The 24069-nt window shown below is 42.2% G+C and overlaps 1 protein-coding gene across 1 annotated transcript in view; it reads right to left on the bottom strand.

Annotated features, from left to right (window-relative positions):
• rho-6 (serine protease rhomboid 6) overlaps window positions 1-24069 on the bottom strand; it is a 287122-nt gene that overhangs the window by 227789 nt on the left and 35264 nt on the right. The gene's annotated exons all lie outside the window — the stretch shown is intronic.

Genomic DNA, 24069 nt, shown 5'->3' with positions numbered 1-24069 from the left:
CTGCCATTCGATCGAGCATTCGCCACGGAGAAAAAAGGAATAATTAATTAAACGGTCGGTGGAACGGAGCTCGAAAACCCCTTAAGGCTTTCCAGTCAGGCTTCGTTAATACCATCCCGCACAATATTTATTCTTACCTTACTTATTGCCATTAATGATTTTAATTGAACGGTTAAGTGCTACGGGAGAGAGCCCGGACTGATAAAAAAGTTCCAGCCCATTCTCCACCCCGTTCCCCCGTTTCACCGTGGAGAAAGGGAAAAAGGTCTGGTCAGTGAAGACGGGACGAGGAAAAAAACGCGCCCCTTCGAATAAATCAAAGCGCGGTTTCGCGACGCCGCAATGAAAAATACCCGGCATCGTTACGTGCTGTACGATTCCCGGTCGCAAATAAAACACGAATTAACATCCAGCTGCGTGCAACAATACCGTTCCATTAGATTGCATTCGATCTGTTCCGATGGGAATAAATAATAACAGGGCCCTGCCGTGTTACACATCGAATAAAGAACCGCATTAATCGTGATTCCATTTCGAACGAAATAAATCCAGTGAAACGCCGGCCATTAATTACGTTACATTATATTGCGTTTTCGCGCTGACATTTTTCTGCGAGATTCGCTTAAGTGGGCAGAATTATCGAGACTCATGAGCGCTGTTGCTTTACAATGCGCACATTGTACGGAATTGTGTTTCACACAAACGTAAGAGTAGTATACGTGTTTAAATGTTTATGATTGAAATGAGTGGAAGAAATACAAAACTGTGAAAATATTGGAAGAATTTAAGGATGATATACCATTTTCAGCTTACAATTAGTCAAATTATTGAAAGAGGGAATACGTGTTTATTATATTAGATAGTCGACTGGAATATTCTTATTTTCAATAGAATATTTTTATTTTGCATAGTGATCCGTGGTCTAGTTCTAAAAGATGAATACATCGCGTATAATATGTATAATATTTAATCACTTAAATAACAACAGTAATACATTAAAATAATGATCACTGTATAATATGTGGAATGCGTGGAATAAATATTTTTATGCAAAATAAAAATTTGCATCAACTCCTGTATCAAACAGAAGTTAATTATAAATGTACTTACGCTTTTACAAATGCATAAAAGCCGCAGTTTAATGATACGACGTGAACAGATAATCTCGAGGCAGCTGTTAATGCGCTTTAAAACTCGAGATAAATAAGCAAATAATTATAATAAATAAACGAGTAAATGATTATAATAAATAATTGGCATTCAAGGTTATTTCAAGGTAGAACGCGGCAGTACTTTCGAATAGGAATTTTCATTCCAGCGAGTTGCCGCTGTGCATCGGGAACGTGGATGGCCAGCGGAATACGGTTTCCCATTGATCCTTCCATCTCCACGCGTCCACCGAACGTCCCGGGCGTTAATATTTAATCGTTAATGTGATGCGGCTCGTAAACAGACACGCACACGCGTCACACGCCGAGGATAACAGTCTGCCGGCGCACCGATGCCCGATTTCCCTCCGATTTTTCCGGGGAAAATCCGGAGCGGGGGCGATGACTCGCGGTGGTGCGGCCGCGTCCCCGGTTTTTTCATTAGCCACCCCCGTCCAGGGAAATATCGTTAATTTTTAACGACACCCCCGACGGGCATCCGTCACGGCCCGACTAGTCGGGCACGACGTTTCCGATTCCCCGGGAAATTTTCGTGCTTGCGGGTTCAATTTGCGTTCACCGGCGGTGATTAATTTATGGCGGACCTCGTCGAGGCTGGGATGGAGGAGATCGAGCGATGGCTCCCGAACGCTGGGAACCCGGTAACTTCGATTCTGATGGTCTTAGACCGCCAGCATCCAAGATTCATGCGACCCGTGCAAGCCCGGTGATTTTCAAGAATTTAGAATGCTCGGCCCGGGGAACATTCGAATCGCCGAAGGGGAGGGAAATTGATTCGAATTTTCCCGGGTATACTCGTGTAATTAGGCGTGAGTTCAAGTGTCGAGGTTCGAATACACGCGACGGCGAATCTGCACGGTGTTGAGGCGATTAACGTGTGCTGGTTTGTAAGAATGACGAGAGACAGAATTTATTTGGACATTTCGCGATTTTTATTATAATTAGATCTTCTAATTATAAGATCTTCGCAGAATAAAGTATGCATCGTTTGCAAAAGAGGGAGCTGAATGGGAACTTCGTTCTTCCGTTAATGATTGCAATTATTCGTAAATAGCGTGGTCATTTTCTCACATTCCTCTGAAGCTTTTACTGTGCCATGTTTCGCCTACTCCGTTTTACTATGAATCTCAAGTATAACGTATTACTTAAGAAATTTATGCGATCATTTTCTAAGGAAAGAGATTTTAATAATGCCAACGATTTAAATTGCGAAACGCGAAGGTGTGAAATAAAAATGAATTAACGCTAAAATTTCGGAGATCCGAGCAGAAAAGTTTCACTTTTCGAGAACGCGAAGCTGCATGAATACCGTGCTGTTTAATCAGTTAGCTGTGTTTATATATGTCACGACGAGTATACTCGTCGCGCGTAAAAAGTAGTGACCGTCGGCTATTTAAATTGTAATTTTAGTGAAAACGAAAACATATTCTCAAGTTTCAAGGTATTTAGAATATTTTATGGTCAATCCTACTCGAAGGTATTTATATTGTTATAAAAATAAGATTAGAAAAGAATCGCGATATTGGTGTTCGACGTGCAAAGTGCCATTTTATGTATCATTCCTTGCTTTTACAAGTACTCGATTTTTCCTGCATTTTTCGTTTATTATAATTATAATAAATATATAATATTATATTATATATATATATATAATAATAATATTATATTATATATATATATATATATATATATAATAATAATATTATATTATATATATAATAATAATATTATATTATTATATATAAACATATAATATTATAATAAATATATATTATAATCGTTTAAAATAATTTAAGTTTATTTATTATTACAATTGAATATTAGCAATGAAATTATTAATTTTATAAAATAAAGCCGCCTTTTCGATCCAATGTTTTAACAGCGACGCTTGCTCTGTGTTCGACGAGTATAGTCGTCGTCGCTCGATTCTCGCGACACATGCGCGCTCTGAAAAGGAGGCGCCACAGCTAACCGGTTAAATGAAAGGCTTAGATTTGAATAAGTAAGATATCATAATATCATCTCGCCTGTGGAGTAAGATTCCAGTGACCCCTCCCCTCAAATAGATATGTAAAACTAAGTACAATTAAATCCCGAGGAAGAACAATCAGAACGGAGAACGCGCAAGCAAGCCGGCAACCCTTCAAGAAAATATCCAAGAGAATCTTTTATCTGGATTTTAATTTCCGAGCTTGTCGGCTGATTCCTGAGAAGCCAGCGACATGAAAGGAACGGAACGAACTTGAAGGCGTTTAATAAGAAGCTGACTCGGGCAGTGTGCTTAACCGGTGTCATTACTGCGATGCTACTTTATTAAATGTTGCTTCCCGTTTAATATTTACGCGGCGTTTCAGTGTTTACGCTCGCCGGAAGAGATCGTCTCTCGTTTTTATTAGTAAACTACGCACGAGAATGATCGCAAAGCTATGCGTATTTGGCACTCGGGCGACGCACCTTCTCGACAAAGACGTGATCGAGTAGGCTTTAGGATCGTTTCTAAGTATTGTATATATATACGTATATATATATGTAAATAATACATCTATATATATATATATATATATATATATATATATATATATATATATATATATATATATATATGCGTTCTCGAAAAGTCAAACTTTTCAGCTTGGTCCTCCAAAATTTTAGCGTCAATTCATTTTAATTTCGCACCTTTGCGTTTCACAATATATACATGTACATATATATGTACATATATATGTATATATATACGTTAATTTTTCAAACATATTTCTTAATAGTACTTCTTAGAGAATGTCAATTTATTTAATAAACCTTAGCACGTTAAAGTTGCTACAAAATCCAAGTAATCTGATTAATAGAACTGAAATTTGAATGTTAATCGTAATCGAAGTAAAATTCAGTTCGTTCGAATACATTAGGATAAAAATTTATTATACCGAGAACCAGCGACAATTTAAATGAATTGTCAGAAACAAGACGGTCAAACAGCATTGTTTTTGCTCGGGGTTCAAGCGAACCCGGTTTACGGCGTCCGAGAGTCAGTCAACAACTTCGCCGTCTTTCAGCCAGCTTTTCAGTTCCGCAAAAACGTACGGAAACTTCAAACACGAGAAGACTTTCCAGTGGCCATAATGGGAGCTAATGACAGAAATTTATGTTTCAACTGACCCAGATGCGCGGAATCCAATGACACGGTTGAAAGTGTTTCGTAGGAGTTCGAAGTTCGATGGAATTCGGCCGCATCGCGAATCGGATGATTTTCGTTCGGCTTTTCGAATCAGCGATCCGTCCAGTTTCCCGATCGAACAGTCGCAATCGCCATTTACCGTGGGAACATTTATGGCGGATCGAAGGAACGAACGGTAAAATCGAAATTAGACCGGAAATGTTTAAGCGAAAACGCGATGGCCGGCCGGACGGATAAATTATTTAGATCGGTTACAATTCTTCGCACGGTCGTTTTTCAGCTACCTCGTCAAATCTTTCATCGTGCTGCACCGTCTTCTTTCCTCGTTCTCACTCACTGATAACGCAGTCTCTTTCGGCGAACGCGGCCGACGCGTCACTTTTTTTTCCTCAATTTATGCGTCCCCGGAATACGCCGGCCATACTTCCCCCGACGAAGTATAGTAATGTCTCCCTAATTGTCGCCCAAATTTTGCAAAAAAATGGACAATTTGGGAAGAGGAGCCTTGCGACTTGTTTTTATGGTTACCGATTGTCAACGATTATAAAAACATGGTGCAAAGCTGGAATAATCGTATCTCCTGTTCCCAAATTGTCCACTTTTGTGCGCAATCTAAGCGTCAGTTAGGGAGACATTACTGTATAGTAATTAATAATACAATAATCATATTCCATAATTATATTATAGTATAATATTATTATTTATATAAATATTATTCCATAATTAATATACAATGAAAAAAATGGACAATTTGGGAAGAGGAGATACGATTATTCGAGCCTTGCAGCTCGTTTTTATAATTGTTGACTATCGGTAACTATAAAAACTAACTGCAAGGTTCGAATAATCGTATCTCTTGTTCCCAAATTGTCCATTTTTGTGCGCAATCTAAGCGTCAGTTAGGGAGACATTACTGTATAGTAATTAATAATACAATAATCATATTCCATAATTATATTATAGTATAATATTATTATTTATATAAATATTATTCCATAATTAATATACAATGAAAAAAATGGACAATTTGGGAAGAGGAGATACGATTATTCGAGCCTTGCAGCTCGTTTTTATAATTGTTGACTATCGGTAACTATAAAAACTAACTGCAAGGTTCGAATAATCGTATCTCTTGTTCCCAAATTGTCCATTTTTGTGCGCAATCTAAGTGTCAATTAGGGAGACTTTACTGTATATACTTCTGTATCATCACTGTTCTATGGTAGAACAATGTGGTTTGCATTCGGCGACGAATGTTGCAGGGAATGCAATTAATTTGCTGAACTATACTGTATATTCTATATACATATACATACTATATAGTTATACTGCAGATATTCTAATATATAGATACACAGATTCTATGTATGTATGTAGTAGTACTGTCCAATTACTGTGGACATACACCGACATTCTTCGAATTGATTAGAAACTAATTGCCTTTCACGTCGTTTTTCTCCTCAAAATTATAGAATTCCACTGGAAAATTGGAAAATCTAAATTATTTCAAAACAATTTTTTGCCAATTTTGTACACCCAAAACACGCGATATAGCTTTTGTACTCGAATAGTAACTCTGAGACTAATAATTACATCACGTTGTTAGGATTGAAGAAAAAGATGAAATCGATGAAATCGCAAACGGGTTAAAAGCCGAGTTCGGCGAAATTTTATTCGGATGACGGATAAAAAGATACAGATAGTGTCGAATGGAATTTTATTCGATACTACATTCAGTCGAATATATATTCGATCAAATAAAAATGTATCCAGATAAAAATATATCCGTTTAACATTTTATTCGAATAAGAACTCGTTCGAACAAGATTTTATTCGAACAAGAATTTATCCGTGCAAGAATCTATACGGGAAACTATTGATTCGTATGAAAATGGTAGAATATAAAGTGTTTTTCCCTAGGTTATCGATTTAATTTGATCAATTTAATTGATTTAATTTTTCATTGAATTCAATCGATCGAATAATTCGCGACGAAAATTGAATCATTCGAATAGAATACTCGATCAAAAAGGAATACATACATTCGGATAATTATCTTAGACAAACATTTATTCGAAACGAGCCGAATAATGGCCAAATCCGGTTAAAAGGGGAGCATACAGAAACAATTTCGCGACCAAGGTGCAGCGTCGCGTGAATCGCTTAATTAATAACGTTCTTGAAATTTCGGATGAAACGCGCGCGACTCGTCGGAACAACCGCCGGTGCATTTTCGCGTGCAACAGGAATGGAACGGGCGAAAAACTGCTGAAGTCGGCGTGTTCCCGCAAAAATGCTCGTTTCCGGGGTAGCGACTTATCGCCATTAGCTGACACTTCAACCGAGGGCTGCCACACCGTTTTTTTCATCGCGAGCTACCGCCCCCGCGCGGCCCCGCAGCTCCCGTGGGGGGTGGCTGGGGACGGGAAAGGGTTACAAAAGCGTCGCGAATTCCCCGTTAATTCGTCGCGAGTCGAGTCGAGGCCTGCAGCGAGCCCCGCGCGCCTCGAAAAATGGGATTACAGGAATTGAAGCCGACGATTCCATTCTTCCCGCGCCCCGTCCCCTCGGTCGCGCCCCTCTTTTTTTCAAATCTGAAATTCAGGCCGCGACAAGTGCCCTCGGCGAACGTCGTTCCTTTTTTCTTTTTTTTTTTATTTTTAAATTTGATCCCGGAACACCGTCGGATACCCCGCCGGCATTCAACGGAATTTTGCGCGTCCCGACATTCAAAATATTTCCGACGAATTTCATGGGTTCAGTCCGGCTCCGTTCGCGCGTAAATTTAATGAATAGATCCCCGGTACCGCGACCATGCGCGCCACTTAATTCCTCGATCCGATTCCATTGAGTCGCTCCCTTCCTCGGACTTCAATGGAACGCGATATTTGATTTTTAATTTCGACGGCTCTATTGAACTTTCGCTTGTTTTCTTCTCCGTTAATTGAAAGGGCTGGCAGCACGTTTTTACGGTTATTCGGCGTGCTCGATGGAGGATCGAGAGATGGTCCAGGATATTGCGAAGGGACTTGCGTGATTCTAATATATTAGAATCTCCGTGAAATAATTTCTTCTTCCACTATCGTTCTACTATTTTTCGCTATTTTTAGTGGACCATGTATTAGCCGGAGGATCCTGTCTCACGTGCAGCAAGTAAATCTGTATTTTAAGCTATGTAATTATTAATATCACTCTACAATAACCGAACGGTGCACGTCTGATTTTATGGCATGAAATACCTCGATTAAATATTCCTTTCAGATCCCTTTCAGATCTTAGTGTGCAATATTACCCGAACTGGAACGCGTCACTTCTCTTATAATTTTAAGTATTACAATTTACTGTAGATCAAAACGAAACTGTTAAAAAAAGGGTTACAGATATTCCGGTTAAAATTGTACTCTTCCTTGCAACTGCACAGATACTTCTGCATATAAAAAATTGTCTGTACCGAAATTCTGCTAAATCAATTAAGTTTCATCTCTTCGGGTATGGTTCGTTCTAAAATTCAAACAAAAATGTCGAAGGAAGCAGCCATAAATAGCTAGATTAACCCCTCGTACTCCGATTCGTGAGGAAAATTATTATTATTTTATATTAACTTATCAAGTATCGATGTTATTCTGTCCTTCAAAATTGGAACGAAATTCTAATCTCTTATAATCAACATTTAAGCATTCAAAGTGAATTCAGGCACACGATAAACATCAATTTTCCTTCTAAGAGATCATTGCAATCGAAAAATGTCTGATCGCGGTAACCGTGAAGAAAATGGCACGTCAAGGGGTTAAAAATCGCACAACATCCCAAAACGGTCTGTCCGGAAAATATTCCGCAAGTTTCAAAACAGCGTTGATCCAAAAGAAAAGACGCGCCCGGTTTCGTCTATCTTCCCCGAGCGACCGAGACGCCTCCGGCGATCCCTGTAGCCCATGACATTCCACAGAAGCGACGCGGCGAATCGCCTCCCACGCGTCGAAGCGGCAGCAGAGTCTGCGGCAGAAGAAACGTGCTCGCAAGAAAGAGCGCGGACGGCTTCATAAATATGTCGGCCAATAATCTGGACGATCTCCAAGCCGAGTTCCGGGCTCCATGAAGCCGGCGATGGTAAGCCGAGGCGCGTAACACCGAGTTACGTGGGCCAATAAGAACATCGGGCTCGCAAGAAAGGGCGCCCCGGGACGCAACAGAAATTAGGGGGTGGAGTGCGACCGGATAGCCGGGGGTTGAAGACGTCTGGGGGGGGGTGGAACGGGGGGTAGATTGTCGTGGCCGAAGGAACCGGACGGGAACAAAGAAAGGAAACAGACGTGTTGGGGAGACCGGGGGCATGGCGAAGCAAAAAGGGAACGCTGTTGAACATTTATTTATGAAATTGAAATTTATGCGGTGTAAAGTTATTTACTAAATTGGGAAATATATATATATTGTCTTAATGCAGTATGTTGTTATTTAATATGGAAAATTAAGGTATACGATGATAATTGTATTCGTCAAGTTATAATAATACGGTTAGTTGATAAATAAATGAAGTAATAAAATGTCAGCACCCTCCGATCGATAATTTTCTAGAAATTGGAATTTGAATAAATTATTTATTTGAAATTTAAATAGAAAGCTGTATTTCTGTTCATTAATGATTTCTATAAATATTAATATTTGCGTTAAGAATCAAGTAAAATTACTAAAGAATGATTAAATTAATCGATTAACGATTCGAGGCAAATTGAGCGAGACAAACTCAGTTGCGTTTGAATGATTTCACCGAAAACTAATTTGAAACTTCTGCATTTCTTAAGCAAAGTTTGTTACCCTCAAACAATATAATTAAACAGTTCAATATAATCGACTGAATTTTATATTGTTTTTATTTCAGGCTCTCATTGTTCCTGTAGTGAAACCTCCGGACCCAGGTCAAAGAAAGCTAATTACTTCGTTCGTTCATAAATAGTTTCGAAACTGCTCGAAGGAAATCTTCAAATGTAAAGTTTTAAACTTACATAGAGAAGATATTAGACAATATTTCAAATTTGTTTAACTATACTTTTTTTTACCAAAAAAAGACGTATTATATACCTTGCCAAATTCTTCTAGACTAATCTCGCCGCGATCTGTGCCACAATAAATAAGAACAAAGGGGAGTGGTGGGGGTTCCGAGCCGCGGCGCGATAAAAAGAGGTGGAGAACGAGAGGGGTGAGGGGGGCAGCGAACGGAGCAGAACGAGCGAAGTGAAAACAGAAATACGGTACGGACAGATAAAGAGCGGGGAGGACGATAAGCGGCGGTGATATAGAGGTGAAAGAGATACCGGAAACAAAGAAAACGAGATAGAGGCTGAGCAATAAGGAGCAGGATAAGGAGGAGGTCGGGGGACGGCGGCAGGTTTTGGTAGAGTGAAAAGCAGCCGTTGGGTACTCGAGGGTGACCGAGGGGGTAGGAGAGAGATAGTCGCTATCAATTTTCCTGTAATGGGAGTGCAGCGGCGTAACGAGGTCGTACGAGAGGGCGAGGAGAGTGTCGCGAGCGATCGCACTCGCGGTAACGAACTTGGGACACATTGTGTCGGCGACGTTAATGACGTAACGAGAGAATCGACGGAGAGAAGCGCCGTCGTCGTCGTCGTCGACGACGCCGACGTCGCCATCCCCGCCTCACCCCGGGCCCGACGGTGCCCGGATTTTCCCTAAATTCACCGCGATTGCCTCTTTAGGGCGGCCCTTCCCCGCAAACCGCACCGCTGCGTGCCGACGTAGACGTCGACGGGACGCTTCCCACGGTTCTCCTCCGCAATTCCGGCCCAGGCTAGGGCGCTTCTGCTAGTCCGCGTTCTGTCTTTTATAATTGATCGCAAACACCAAACGACCGTTTCCGGTGATCTCGTGTGTCCGGGACGCTCGGCTGTTTGCCCGCGAGCTCCGTGAAACGCGGCTTGCACGTGATGGAAATGTTTATTGCGCCGATCCCGGAGCCACGTTGTCGAACTCCGTAACTGTTTCGGGAGTTGGTTTGCTCCGCAAATAAATCCCTGTTTGCGAACACGCGATGTAGAAAACGCGAAAGTGAAGTTGCACGCGACGCGATCCGCGCCGCGCCCAGCGCCCGCCGAATTATTATCCGATCCTCGGGAGGTTTTAACGGCAGCTCGATGCGGCAAATTACGAAATTACCGAATACTTTCGCGTGTTACCTTTGCTTCGCGATTTCAACAATTTTTGAACACTCGGACCGCGACGAAACAAGTTCGCGACGCTCTGTTGGACGGGTCTTTCATGGATCTCGAGCACCGATGCAAACGATTTGACCACCATTTGCTAATAAATCGGCAAATAAATGTTGTCTTAACGCAGTATGTTGTTATTTAATGTGGAAAATTAAGATATACAATGGTAATTGTATTCGTCAAGTGATAATAACACTGTTATTTAATAAATAAATAAAGTAATAAAATGTCAGCACCTCCGACCGATAATTTTCTGGAAACTAGAATTTGAATAAATAAGTTATTTATTTGAAATTTAATTAGAAAGCTGTATCTCTGTTCATTAATCATTTCTAGAAATATTAATATTTGTATCAATAATCAAGTAAAATTAATAAAAAATGATTAAATTAATCGATTAACGATCCGAGACAAACTGAGCCGCGTTTGAATGATTTCACCGAAAACTAATTTGAAACTTCTGCATTTCTTAACCAAAGTTTATTAACCTCAAACTTGCCTGAGAAAATGTTGTTTTCCAAATATTTTTATTAAATAACAGTTCCATCTCTCATTCCTTCTTCAGTCTTGAATTTTCTAATTCTCGAGTTCCACGACATTTTCCTAATTCCTTTCCGACAGCTTGATCAAACCACGTCAAACAGCTTTGGAATATATCGCCGAGGTGCGCGCGACACTTTCGATCGCCACTAGAAGGGTTAAATGGTGATGCATCCTCGAATATTGCAAACGGCCATGCCGAATTTAACAGTAACGCGCGCCGAACTAATTAACGGATGGATGTTCGAATAATGGAGCAGCCTAGACGAAACTGCTCGGATCGCGTAGAATTTCGCGGCGAGCTCGCCCCCTCGCGAACGAGGATAGCTTTCCGCGAAACGCGCGTTCAAATATTTATCAGCAGCGAAACAGCGGCGCGGAGCCGGCGATAAACAAAGGAATCGGCGGAGGAAACTTCGAGGCTGCTCGCAACCCCCTCGGAGCAAGGGTTGCGCGCGCGAGCAGCCCCGCGGAAGTCATCAAAGCCTGGATAACGAGGGGTCGCCGGATAAATCAAAGGATTTGGAAGGGTTCGCGGTGAATGGTTGGTCTATCTGGAAAAAGTGCAGGGGCCAGTTTTGAAAGTTCGCGACGATTGGACGCGTAACGAGGGTCGGCGGCGGGCATCGTGTAGGCTCGGGCCGACTCGGGCCGAACAGTAACGCAAACGAGCTGACGACGCTAATGACGTACAAGCTCGTTCGCCCGCACTCGCGCGCGCGTGCACGCGTGTGTGCCGACGGAGCGTCGCGCGGGTTTCCCGCTTTTCCCGTGAATTTCCCGGGGACTGTGTGTACGCGCGAGCGCGCGCGCGCGTGTAACGCGGCCAGTTTTCCTAACCGTGAAAACTGGTTGCGCGCGTGTCGTCGGGAAACCCGCGGGGAAGCCTGGGCGCCCCGTAGAAAAGTAATGCAATATAAGGGGAGAACGGGTGACGTTTATGCCGGCGTTGCGCGCACGCCGTTCCCAGTTACGGCTGACAAATAAAATTTGCGTTCGCCTGCGAACGGCAATTGCGAACGGGAGCGGGCCGAGCTACGTTCGTTTCGTTTCGTTTCGTTTCGTTCGCGCGTATTCATGAGCCCCGACGGAATGTATGAAATTGAAAGCGGCTTCGTTTCGCCGTCGCCGTCGCGTCGCCATTCGGTCGCCTTTCGAACCCCCCCGGCCGCAACCCCAACTGCCGATTTACGGCCAAGAAACAAAGCCATAACGTTCGATGGATTTCTTTTCCAATCGAATACGAGCCAATTCGTCCGACAAGAAATCGATATTGCGCTAATTGCATTAAACACAGCTGATTGTAAAGATATCTAATCGAATAAATTGAGATTCTTAGCTGAGATTCTAAAGAAACGTAAGAACTCGATCGTATCTAATCGATCGATCGACATCGTATCTAACAGGTAACTAACTAACGTGTTAGTTAACCCCTTGGGTACAGATTTATTTTAAAAAATTCTTGCGTTTGGAACGGATTTAATTTGCTGATGATTCTTTCGACAAGAAATCGATGTTGCGCTAATAGCATTAAATATAGCTGATTGAAAAGATACCTAATCGAATAAATTGAGATTCTTAGCTGAGATTCTAACGAAACATAAGAACTCGATCTGACATCGCATCTAACAGGTAACTAACGTGTTAACCCCTTGGGTACAGATTTATTTGAAAAAATTCTTGCGTTTGCATTTAATTTGCTGATGATTCTTTCGACAAGAAATCGATATTGCGCTAATAGCATTGCGCTACTTGCATTAAATAGCCGATTGTAAAGATACCTAATCGAATAAATTGAGATTCTTAGTTGAGATTCTAAAGAAACATAAGAACTCGATCTGATATCGTATCTAACAGGTAATTAACGTGTTAACCCCTTGGGTACAGATTCATTTGAAAAAATTCTTGCGATTGGAACGGATTTAATTTGCTGATGCGAATTAGTCATGCGTAATTTAGGCGAAACGAGTGCACGACGAGTCTCGGTCGTCAAGTGTACACAACGGGTTAAAATTATAAGAACGAATAGATTGTATTTGTTAAGAACCTGCAGCATTTTTATCGTAACGTAACTCTTCGATCATTCTGTATGCGAAAAGATCTCTATAATTCCAGCAGCTCCCGAATAAAAAATGAGAAGCCATCTATCTCACTTCAGCGCACGGTAAATGTTTCATTATCCGGAAGTTCACGTTCTCATAATTACTTCGTATAATCAAGATCCTGCCGTACAAGTATCTTCTATCAGCTTGTTACGCGAAGGCCGCGGATCTCGTATTATTATCGAACAACACAGGCAACGTTTCAAACTAGATGTGCTGCTAATTAAATCTTTACGCAGGAAGTTCAACGGAAAGGATCGTCGTTGTTCCTGCACGACTATTAGAAGAAATATCGTCGGATAAATCTTCGCGTTATAAAATTTCATAGATCGCCGCATGTGCCACATGTTTGCCACACGTAAACGGAAAGACTGTTGTCTCTTTACGGTGGAACCTTAATATTCCGTTCTTGCGTTGCTCGAGAACGATGCCGGCGATAAAAAGAAGTTCGCAGTCGCAGGTGTCTTATACCGCAGAATCGTTACGAAAGAAATTGGCAGCTCGAATGTTTTATAAAACAAGAACCGCCGGGAACAATGAGACGCATCTGGCAGTTCGTGATGGCACTCTTGCAGCCCCGTTACCAAAGTTAGTCGTGGCAGATTAGCTCGACGGGAATCTTCCAGCACGTTGGACCGAACGACGAGCGGATGATGAGCAGAACGTCACTCCGTCCCGAAGTCTCGATTTAACACCTTGTAACTTTTTACGAGGATGCGTCGAGATAACGTCTTTAGCCGTCTCTTTACTCCGAGCCACGCAGATTTGGAATCAACGGTGTTCGCAGAAGACTCGTCGGCGCGTGATTCATACGACGATAACGACGAACTGCTGCGTTACCTCGACAGCCTTTTTAATGCTTAAATTATTATTATTATTATTATTATTATTATTACTATTATTAAATTCTATCGAATATTCTGGACCAAAAAGAAAATATATCTCAGTTTTATATCCTTTAACGAGTTAATAAATATCCTACTCGTTGTAGAAATGTAAGATATGGATTATAATTATATGCTCAAGGAGTGAGCAGATTTTCTCACAGATTTGGAATCGTCGACAAAAATCTGTTGACGTGTAATTTACACAATAATACGGTTTTTACGCGCGATCCGTGAACGTTGTCTGTTGCTTGCGTAACAAGTCCGCGATGAAACACCTGAGCGTGCGAACGGGAGCACCGATAGTCAGGTAACGGGTCAATTACCCCGAAGCTGCAGGAGTCCCTCACGTTTAATCATTCCAGGGTCGACCAGAAAGCCATAACTCGCGTCGCGGGGTCGTAATCCCCCGGCAGGCCGGCAATTTCGCGTAACTAACGATCCCGATCCGCGGAACACTCGATCGTAACTTCTTACACGGCGGGGCGAGGGGGCGGGGGGCGCGAACTATCCGAAAAATCGTGCAAGGGTGCATCGCCGCAAAGAGGCGGCGGCGGCGCCCCGCAAGTGTTTCCAGGGCTGCGCGATTTTTTAATTATAACTTTTTAAGCGTTCGCCGGCGGATCGAGGCAGCTCCCTTTGAGCTCGGTAAAAATACCAAGTAAAGGGCGAACTCTTCTTCAATTACTTCCCCGGCGTGGCCGCGGGCTTCGTTTCCGCTCGCTTCCACGCGTGGGACAAGACACAGTGAACTCCTGAATATTCCCCCGCCAGCGTGCGCCGCTTTTTCTAACTTTTCCGCCACTCGCATTGCGGCAAATTTCGGATGCCTTTCAAGCGAAGCTTGTCGGCAGCGCCGCGAATTAAATTTAATTGCCATTCGTTCCTATTCGAGAGTACAAGCTCCTAAACGTCACTTCTCGGTTTCGAGGCTGGTTGAATGTTCGAGCACTTTTGCGGAAGCTTTCGCGAATACGTTTCCGTAGCGGCGGAATTTTGAACGGTACGCGAAGCGAATGTTGTAGTCAATTCTGCTTGATCGATGCTCAGCTTAAAAATAGCTGTGCATAAAAATAGATAATTTGAGGAGAAGAGGCGCGATTATTACAACCGCGCGGCTCGTTTTTTTAATGATTGTCGTAATTATGAAAATGAGTCGCAGGGCGCGACTCATCCCCTCTTCTCAAATTGTCCATTTTTGTGTACAAGCTGAGCGTCGATTAGGGAGAATTCACAGTATTTCCTTGATTTTTTTAGTACGTCTTCGCGTTTATTCATTTTTCTAGGTGTCTGATCATTAAATTGGGGTTTTCTATGCTAAATACTAGTCTCCTAACTCGATTGCCATGAACCAGAGCGAAATAAAAATTTATTTTACTTTCTGAACCTCTTACAGTATTCTTAATAATTTTCCTGTTACAACAAGGCAGACTTTTTTACTTTCTAGATTTCTATGACAGCAAAATCAGGTTTCGATTCAGAAGAAACGAATAACACCTCGTATTTAATACATAATAATGTGAAATCTTCATCGCGAGTCTAACTCCTTGTTACAACACAAGGGATTGAAAAGTCTAATCGATTTAAAAGTGGTATAATCAAGTATTTGGTCATAATACTTTTGCTGCTTTACGCTTCTCTTACCGATTTCTACGGAAAAATGCACAAAATCTGCAGTTTACTCCAAGCATTTTAAACGGGAGAATGTTCGAAAGACTTCAAAGAGAAGCCTGCAAGGCATTATTCATTAACAACACTTTTATAAACCTTAATCTTCAAGGACAAAAGCCACAGTCCCATTTCACAAACTAACAGCAACGTGGTAAATCTGACAACGGTAATCGCGAAGCAAAGGGTCAAGAATTCTGTTCGAATAAGAACGTTTTCGCGGTGTTCTCGAAATATAAAAGATAACAGAATCGAGTTGTTATCTTTGATGAGAAAGTCGGAGGCGGCGCAGCAGTTAGTCAAAGCGCAAGGGTATAATTTTCCCGGCGGCTTCTCCGGGAGGGTTAATTTGCCGAGTTCGTTACACCGAGGGCACGGGGCGGCCGTGTCATCATTTTTCGAGACGATCCCGCGGAGTCCCACTCGGCGGCGGCACAACTGCACAACTTCCGGAATTAAGATGGAGGCGCGCGCGCGCGCTCGCCACGCTTCGGCCCCCGCAGGACCGGTTTTTTTTTTCTACGCCTTTGAGGCCTGTTAGGAGGGAAGTGGGTCGATTTCCTCCGCGCCGTCCGTCCGCCGAATGGAAATTTATGAAAAACAAAAAAACGAAAACTCGGCGAGAAAGAGAGTGCCTTTTGTCTCTGTGCGGCCGGGCAGACTTGTCTGGGAGCCGCTCGGTCTTGAAACAAAGCTGGAACACGCCGAACCGAGGAGAAGAAATTGTTTCGTATTTAGAGCGCCCCGTTTAGTCTCACCAAGAATGTCTTTGAGGCAAAAGAGAATGGAAAAAATGGAGCCCGTTTCTCGGCGGCCGGCAGAGAGAGAGAGGGAGAGAAGATTTAAAGCGCGGGCATCTGGCGAGTTGTCTTAATTAGAACCGGCCATTGTCACCTGTCCCCGAAGAACCGGGACCGTGCCAAGCTTCCGACGATTCTGATTTGCCAAGGAAGATTTGTCCGGGAAATTCTGTCGATCTCTGCAGCGAACGGTGTCTTCTATACATTGAATTTCTATTTAACCATTGAAAATTTAATAATAGATCCGTCTGTGAGAATTCTTTACAAAATAATCATTAGCGAAATGTTGGCTCGGATCGATTTGCACAGATCGCGTGCGACGAATAAATATAAATAAGGCTAACAACGGTCTGTTAAACGTTCTTGTTAATCATACCGAACAGTACGATGAATTAACCATTGAAAATGTAATAATAGATCCATCTGTGAGAATTCTTTACAAAATAATCATTAGCGAAATGTTGGCTCGGATCGATTTGCACAGATCGCGTGCGACGAATAAATATAAATAAGGCTAACAACGGTCTGTTAAACGTTCTTGTTAATCATACCGAACAGTACGATGAATTAACCATTGAAAATGTAATAATAGATCCGTCTGTGAGAATTCTTTACAAAATAATCATTAGCGAAATGTTGGTTGAAATCGATTTGCACAGATCGCGTGCGACGAATAAATATAAAAAAGGCTAACAACGGTCTGTTAAACGTTCTTGTTAATCATCCCGAACAGTACGATGAATTTCTTATATTACCAAGTGCATACGTAGTCGAAGAACGTATTCAACAAAATCAGTGTCAAGAGCTACAGAATTTCGCTTAATGAAACCAACTTCGAATTCCGCCGACACGTGACTGCAGTGCCAGCAGCTAAAGAATTAATTAAGGTTAAAACAGTACTCCTACGAAAAAAACCGTATCGACTTTGAAATCCCCGAGGAAGGAAGACGGGGCTAATTAAATTGAACCGTGAATTCCATCTAACTTTAATTAACAACATTCGTCCGGCATTTAGTTGCCTTTTCCATCAGCGAACACGGTAACGTAGATTAAAAGGATCGCTTGAGAAAGAAGAAAATAACACCGACTCTATAATTCTCGAGATAACGTTGCTTAAACAAAACAGTCTTATAAGAGCGTATTTCTAGTGTGAATGATCGGAAAAGAAATTGATAATCAAAATTTCAGATTGTCGTCATTTTTTAACCATCGACCTAGAAGCTATAGCCAAACTCATACTAATTGAGAATCCTACACGTGTTTTCATTCCTGATAAACAAAATGATCGCAATCGCAGGCACCGTGGGATAATTTTACCGAAGAAATTCACCTATACGTTTTGCCAAAAAATTCGCGAATGTTCTTGAAACGCGTACAAAGAAACGCAGCGAACTGCGACCGCAAAACCTGTCGCGGTTACTTCGCGAAAAAATCTCGGAGCAAGCGAAGGAAAGACGCAGTTTACGCTCGAGTAGCCACTTAATCAACCAAGAGACGAAGCTGCCGGAAAATCGTCTGACGGAATCATCGATCGCATTCCACGGCGGATTACGCTCGAAATAATCAACGGGATGGGAAAGTAATCGTCGATCTCAGCGCGAACGACGTAGTTAGCGTATTTCAGTGGCCTCTGATAAATCGCCGCCGGGTAATTTACGGGTCAGCGAATGGCTTGCGGAGTGTTTACCTCGGGACGAGCGTTTGCTAAATCTTTCGCGATCAATTGGCCCGGCTTTTTGCGCGCGGCGCGTCAGTGAATTACACCGTGAGCGGCCGCTGCACACTTCCTAAGTAATTTATTTCTCGCGTCGAACCCGTTTCTTCCACGGCCGCGCCATCCTGCCCCCGGCCCGGGAGCCGAGTTTCATCGATTCCTGATGAACTTTTAATGACAACTTTTTGCCCCGGGATCGAGAGCTCTCGCGAAAACGCGGTCTGCCGGGCTCGGTCGCCGATGTGCCGGAGGCCGACAGAGCCCGGAGGAAAATCGAGGAAAAATGATTTCGCGGTCGAAATCGCGTTCCGATGAAGCGAGATATGTTCATCCGGTGTGTCGGACCGCCTACTCGATTTGCCGTGGACACGAACTATAATTCTCGCCAATTGTCCTAAGCTTCTAAACAAAGACGGACGATTTGGGAAGAATAGATGCGATTATTCGAGCCTCGCGGCTCGCTTTTATAGTATAATCGGCGTCTATAAAAAGGAGCCGAATAATCGTATCTCCGCTTCCCAAATTGTCCACTTTTGTCTACAAACTGAGAGACAATTGAGGAGGGTTTACTATATTAGGTTGATCTTCCGTCCTCGACGTATAATTGTAATTGTACAATATGAAATATTGTGATCTGTATTTAATGTTGTGATCTAATATTTGTGATCTGTACTTCGAGGTAAAAGAGCAATTTTCACAGAGTTTTCTCATTGTTAAGAAAATAACTAAATAAACCATATGAAAGTCAATAATCTAGGATTCGTAGTGCGTCCTTAAATATACAAAGATTTTCCTTGCTACACCACAGATTAATACTAAAAGGTTCTTACCTAATCCGATGTTAATAATGTATTGGGTTGGCAACTAAGTAATTGCCGATTTCAGTTATAGATGTCTCTCACTCCCATTTTTATGGTATCCGTGAATGTTATATTATAAAATTATTATTATTATTATTATGTTATTTTTTATTATCCGTGAATGTTAGCAACTGGACAAATTGAATACAGCGGTCAAGGAAAAGCGACCGGAATTGGTCAATCCTAAAGGTGTCATTTTCCAGCAGGACAATGCCAGGCCGCACACGTCTTTGTCCACTCGGCAAAAATTGATCGATATTGGTTGGGAATCGATGTTACACCCACCATATAGCCCTGATCTCGCGCCATCGGATTACCACTTATTTCGATCCCTGGACAACTCCCTTCGTGGTAAAACTTTTAACGACGATGACGCTGTAAAATCTCACTGAACTCAGTTTTTGGCCGAAAAGGATCAGACTTTCTACGAGCGTGGAATTTTCAAGTTGTCAGAGAGATGGCGAAAGGTCATCGAACAAAATGGAAAATACATTACAGATTAAACTTTATTCCAAGTAACAAAAACTTTTTATTTCATTGAACAAATCGGCAATTACTTAGTTGCCAACCCAATATAACACAATTGTCTATATATTTTATATAAATTTTGATGAGAAAATTCTGAAAGAACTGTATATCGAAAGAACGTGTATATTTTTAACGCGTTGGAAAGTTAGCTTCATATTCATCGAATAAGACATATCAAATTTGTTATTCAAAAATAAACAAACGAAAAGAACTTATATCTGGAAACAATCCAAAGGCACAGGCGATTGGCCAGCCCGCGTTGCGTTCCTTGGGTAATCTTTCTATTGCTTCTACGAATGATCGCAGCAAGTCCCGAAGTTCAAGAAACCCATCAAACAGCCCGCCGGCACGTCATGCGCGTTAAGTGTTTCTCCAAGAATATAAAAGTATTCGTTCCCGTTTCGAGGAGTTCCAAGTTCTAAAGTATCCTTTCGGCGGAATCTAAAGAAAATCGATATCGACACACGGCAGACTGCCGGTTCCTCCTCGGTTCCGACGGAAATACTTCGACTTCGGATGCACGGGACAGCTCGAACTTGCGTTGTGTTCCAGGGCGCCGGAAAACTCGAATTGCCGTGTCCGTTTTGGAAATTTTCCTCGGCCGGCACCAGCAATTTGCGAGCGGCTAACTTTGTTCGCAGACTGGCCGGTATTGTTCCACGAACAGTTTCGCGGGGAGCATAAAGCTATCAGCTCACCTGCGCCAAGGCGGACCTCCGACCCGTGCTGGAAGTAGTTCGCCGAATTCGTTTTCGACGATTTGCTCTTCAAGTAATCGGATATCGGCCGGTTCCGGCGCACCAGCGATTACCCGGCCACGACGAGAAAATGCATTTTAATATCGACCGACTGTTCCTCAAGGCGAAAATCGTCCGACCCCGTTCTACCGCGCGCATTTTGCCGACTGAATTTTTAAATTCCATTTTCCGACATTAAAGTTTAAACTATTGGTCCCTTGCATCTACGCTGTCAATCTCCGTGCAATGTTTCGTAAATCGAGGTGCTAATGCACTAGCTACGGCAGGAAATGTTCGGCCGATAACGCGAGCTCGATTCGTGGCGGAATTATTTGGAGATTTATCGAAAATGATAAATCGAATCGTATTGGGTAAGTACGATAGAAATTTCACAATATTTAGAAAGAGATGTTCGCAAAATGATTCATCTTATTGTTTCGATTGCATTGTCCTATGTCAAAATTACACGATTTTCGTAGCGCGACAACCGTTGCAAGACTTTTCAAACACTTTGCAGTCGAAGTTATTTTACCTCGAAATGCAAAATCGTTTTTCCGACCTATGGTATTTCCATTTTATAAAACCCGGTGCATTTTATACACGCGAAATTGAATTTCCTGACTCGTGCAACAGTTACAGTTTTAACAGATTTTTTTGAATAGTTAGCCGCCACTCGACTGCAGAGAGTTGATACTTTAATCGATGAAGATGGATATAGAAATTTCCGACGAAAAGTTTCCCCGATGCTCAAGAACGATTAAACTCTCCCTGAAACGAGTATCAAATTGTCTGATCCTGTAATTTTACGGCCACGTGAACATACCGATACGACGACGAAAATATTTCTACTTGATGAAATATGGACAAATTTATTTCGTTAGCTAAGAGATTCGATCATTTAATACCGACACAACTTCGTCAAATTAATTACGCTATAATTCATAAAATATATAAATCTTGTCGTCCTTTTGTTTAAGGAAGAACCACTTTACGAAATGAAAACTGAATCTATTGTTCCGGAATCAGTTCAAATCTGCTTTCTTGGGGGATTAATAATTAAGAACTAAATTGATTTTGATTGCCGCATCCTCCAAGTAACGAGATTCTGTTTGCAACGCCTTTAAATGGAGCTTTCCTCGCGAACTTAATGTGGTAAACTAAGTTCAGGAACGTTACCCGGCTCTTTCTTTCCGACGAGCTTTCATGCTACACCGCCCTAATGACACTTAAATCGTCTACGACATAATTCAGTTCCAATAATCGTCCCGATCGTTAATATGTCGTTTCCCAGATCCCGTTAACTCTACGGCTCCGGGGTTTGCATATTGCAAATCCATTAGCTTCGCAGTCGGGGACAAAACTATTCATTAACAAATCAATCGACGTGATTTTAACACACTGCGGACCAGTAGTTTTATCGCTGGCTTTGACCAGTGACCAGCCAATCGTGGACTATATTTTACACCGCTCCACTTTAAATGTCGATACAGTAATGTCTCTCTAATTGACGCTCAGATTGTGCACGAAAATGGACAATTTTGGAAGAGAAGATACGATTGTCGAAGCCTTTCGGCTCGTTTTTATAGTTATTGGCAATCGATGATTGCAATAAGATTGATAATAATTAATTGCATTATCGGGCACTGTTCACCAAAAGAAACAGAAGATTCCTTCTTCAGACATGTAAAATAATTATCAAAAATGAGAGCAATACCTTGATTATAATCCGGAAGATCTAACGAGATGACGACAAATCTTAAGACTTAGTCTTGTTCACTTCGGCATTCTTATGTCCGCGGAGAGGATAAGTGTGGGTATTACTGCGGACGCCCCGAATACTGCGGTATTTTATAAAAGTAATAAAATCTAACATTTTATGGTTTGCAATCTTCTAAAAATGAATCTTATAATTTTTTATATATTTAATATTGATAATTTATGGCATGCAAGTAACAGCAATCGCAGTTTTTTTATTACTATGGTAAAAAATCGACGTACACTGTCGCTATCATCTATCCTCAAATATTATTAAAGAAAATAAGTTATGTCAGCCTTTGCACGCAGTAATCGGATCGTCCGCAGTATTTGGCTCGCAGTAATAGAGACATAACCGCAGTAATGCACGCGTACGATTTCTTCACATTACGCTTTTCGATGAAATTTGTGCTTACAGAGATCCAATATTTTCAGAAAAGTAAATATTCAAGTTAAAGAATAATAGACGCAGCACAAGTTGTCAATTTATTGGCATAAAAGATCTTATTTTCTAAAATTCGCCTTCGCTGAGAGAAACCGCAGTAATTCGTTCACTCGTCGTAGCTGGTGTTCCAGCACCGAAAGACGATGAATTCTTCGCAGACACGGCCGAACGAACGGCGACTGGAAACAATAGCCGTTTCGGTCAGCGGTTTCCGCGGGAATGGAAGAAATTCGTCGCGCGTTAACAGTAAATACCGCGGCATAACGTGTTGTCAACGCGGCCCGGCGGCGAAGTGAAAAAGGAACCCATCGGGCGCCGGGCCGGGGCGGGGAAGAGTACGCAGAAAGGAGGACACACGGCTCATTTCGCATGCACGCCGCGATAGAACGGGCTCACGTACTTTCGAGCTCATTCAGTCGGAGCGACGTAAAGATGGTCATAAAAAGGAACTCCTCGTCGCGAACGAGAGACCGGAAATTAATGCCCTCTCCGACGTGTCCTCTCGCCGGTTGACGACGCCGGTCCCCCGCAGGAGGAACGGGAGCAGATATTTCCTGCTCCTGTCACGCGGCACCGGCCCTAAGCGACAAATGCGCGCGCGGCTGCAGTTACAAGGACCTGGAGGGCTTCCCTCCCGCCGACCCTTCGAGGGTTTGTAAAATCCAAACGACGCGTCCGTCTGGCTCTCCTCCGACAAACTACGTTTTATCGAGGTCTGCCCTCGGTCTGCGCGAACGTTCATCGGACCCTCCGCCCTTGATGAGGGTCTTCCACCACCCTTACCTCTGTTCTTTCGGTATAATTGACGGATGCCCGGAGAAGTGGAGCAACTTCATTTCACGAACTATGTGTATGCAACGCGACCCTGCGGTTGTGCACAGGACAAAGGATTTATGCATTATGGAACAGTTTCTTGATTAGGGTAGCGCAGCCAGATCATGTGGGCCGACCAATTGCCGGGCTTCTGGTTTGCTTGCGGGCATGATTAACTTTGTATTTGTCCAATGGAACGTAAATGTAAATGTTTTCGTGGGAAGATAAACGAAACGAGAGAATAAAAAGATTTGACAGAATGTTTTTTAGTCAAAAATAAACCAAACGAAGGAATGTAAGAAACGCGTGTGTCTTATCTGATAAACAAAAAGTGAATCGGGCCCGAAAATAAATAAAAGTTAGTATGTCTTACTCGATAAGTAAATAAACAAAATGAAGGAATAAAAAGATTTTAATATGTCTTGTTTGTGTGTGTGTGTGTGTGTGTGTGTGTGTGTGTGTGTGTGTGTGTGTGTGTGTGTGTGTGATAAATGTAAAGTTAATCACGTCCGATAACAATTTAAATGACTGGCAACTGATCGGCCCACAGTAACCGGCTCCACTGCGCTATCCATTTTTCAAGGTAAATGCGGATTTATGCTCGAAGAATAGGTATAATTGGGAACGATTATCATCATCTTGGTACGGTCTTTATTTT

Source organism: Megalopta genalis, chromosome 1, assembly GCF_051020955.1.
Source record: "Megalopta genalis isolate 19385.01 chromosome 1, iyMegGena1_principal, whole genome shotgun sequence".
In the NCBI taxonomy this organism is placed as follows: domain Eukaryota; kingdom Metazoa; phylum Arthropoda; class Insecta; order Hymenoptera; family Halictidae; genus Megalopta; species Megalopta genalis.
This window is presented reverse-complemented; position numbering and strand designations above follow the sequence as displayed.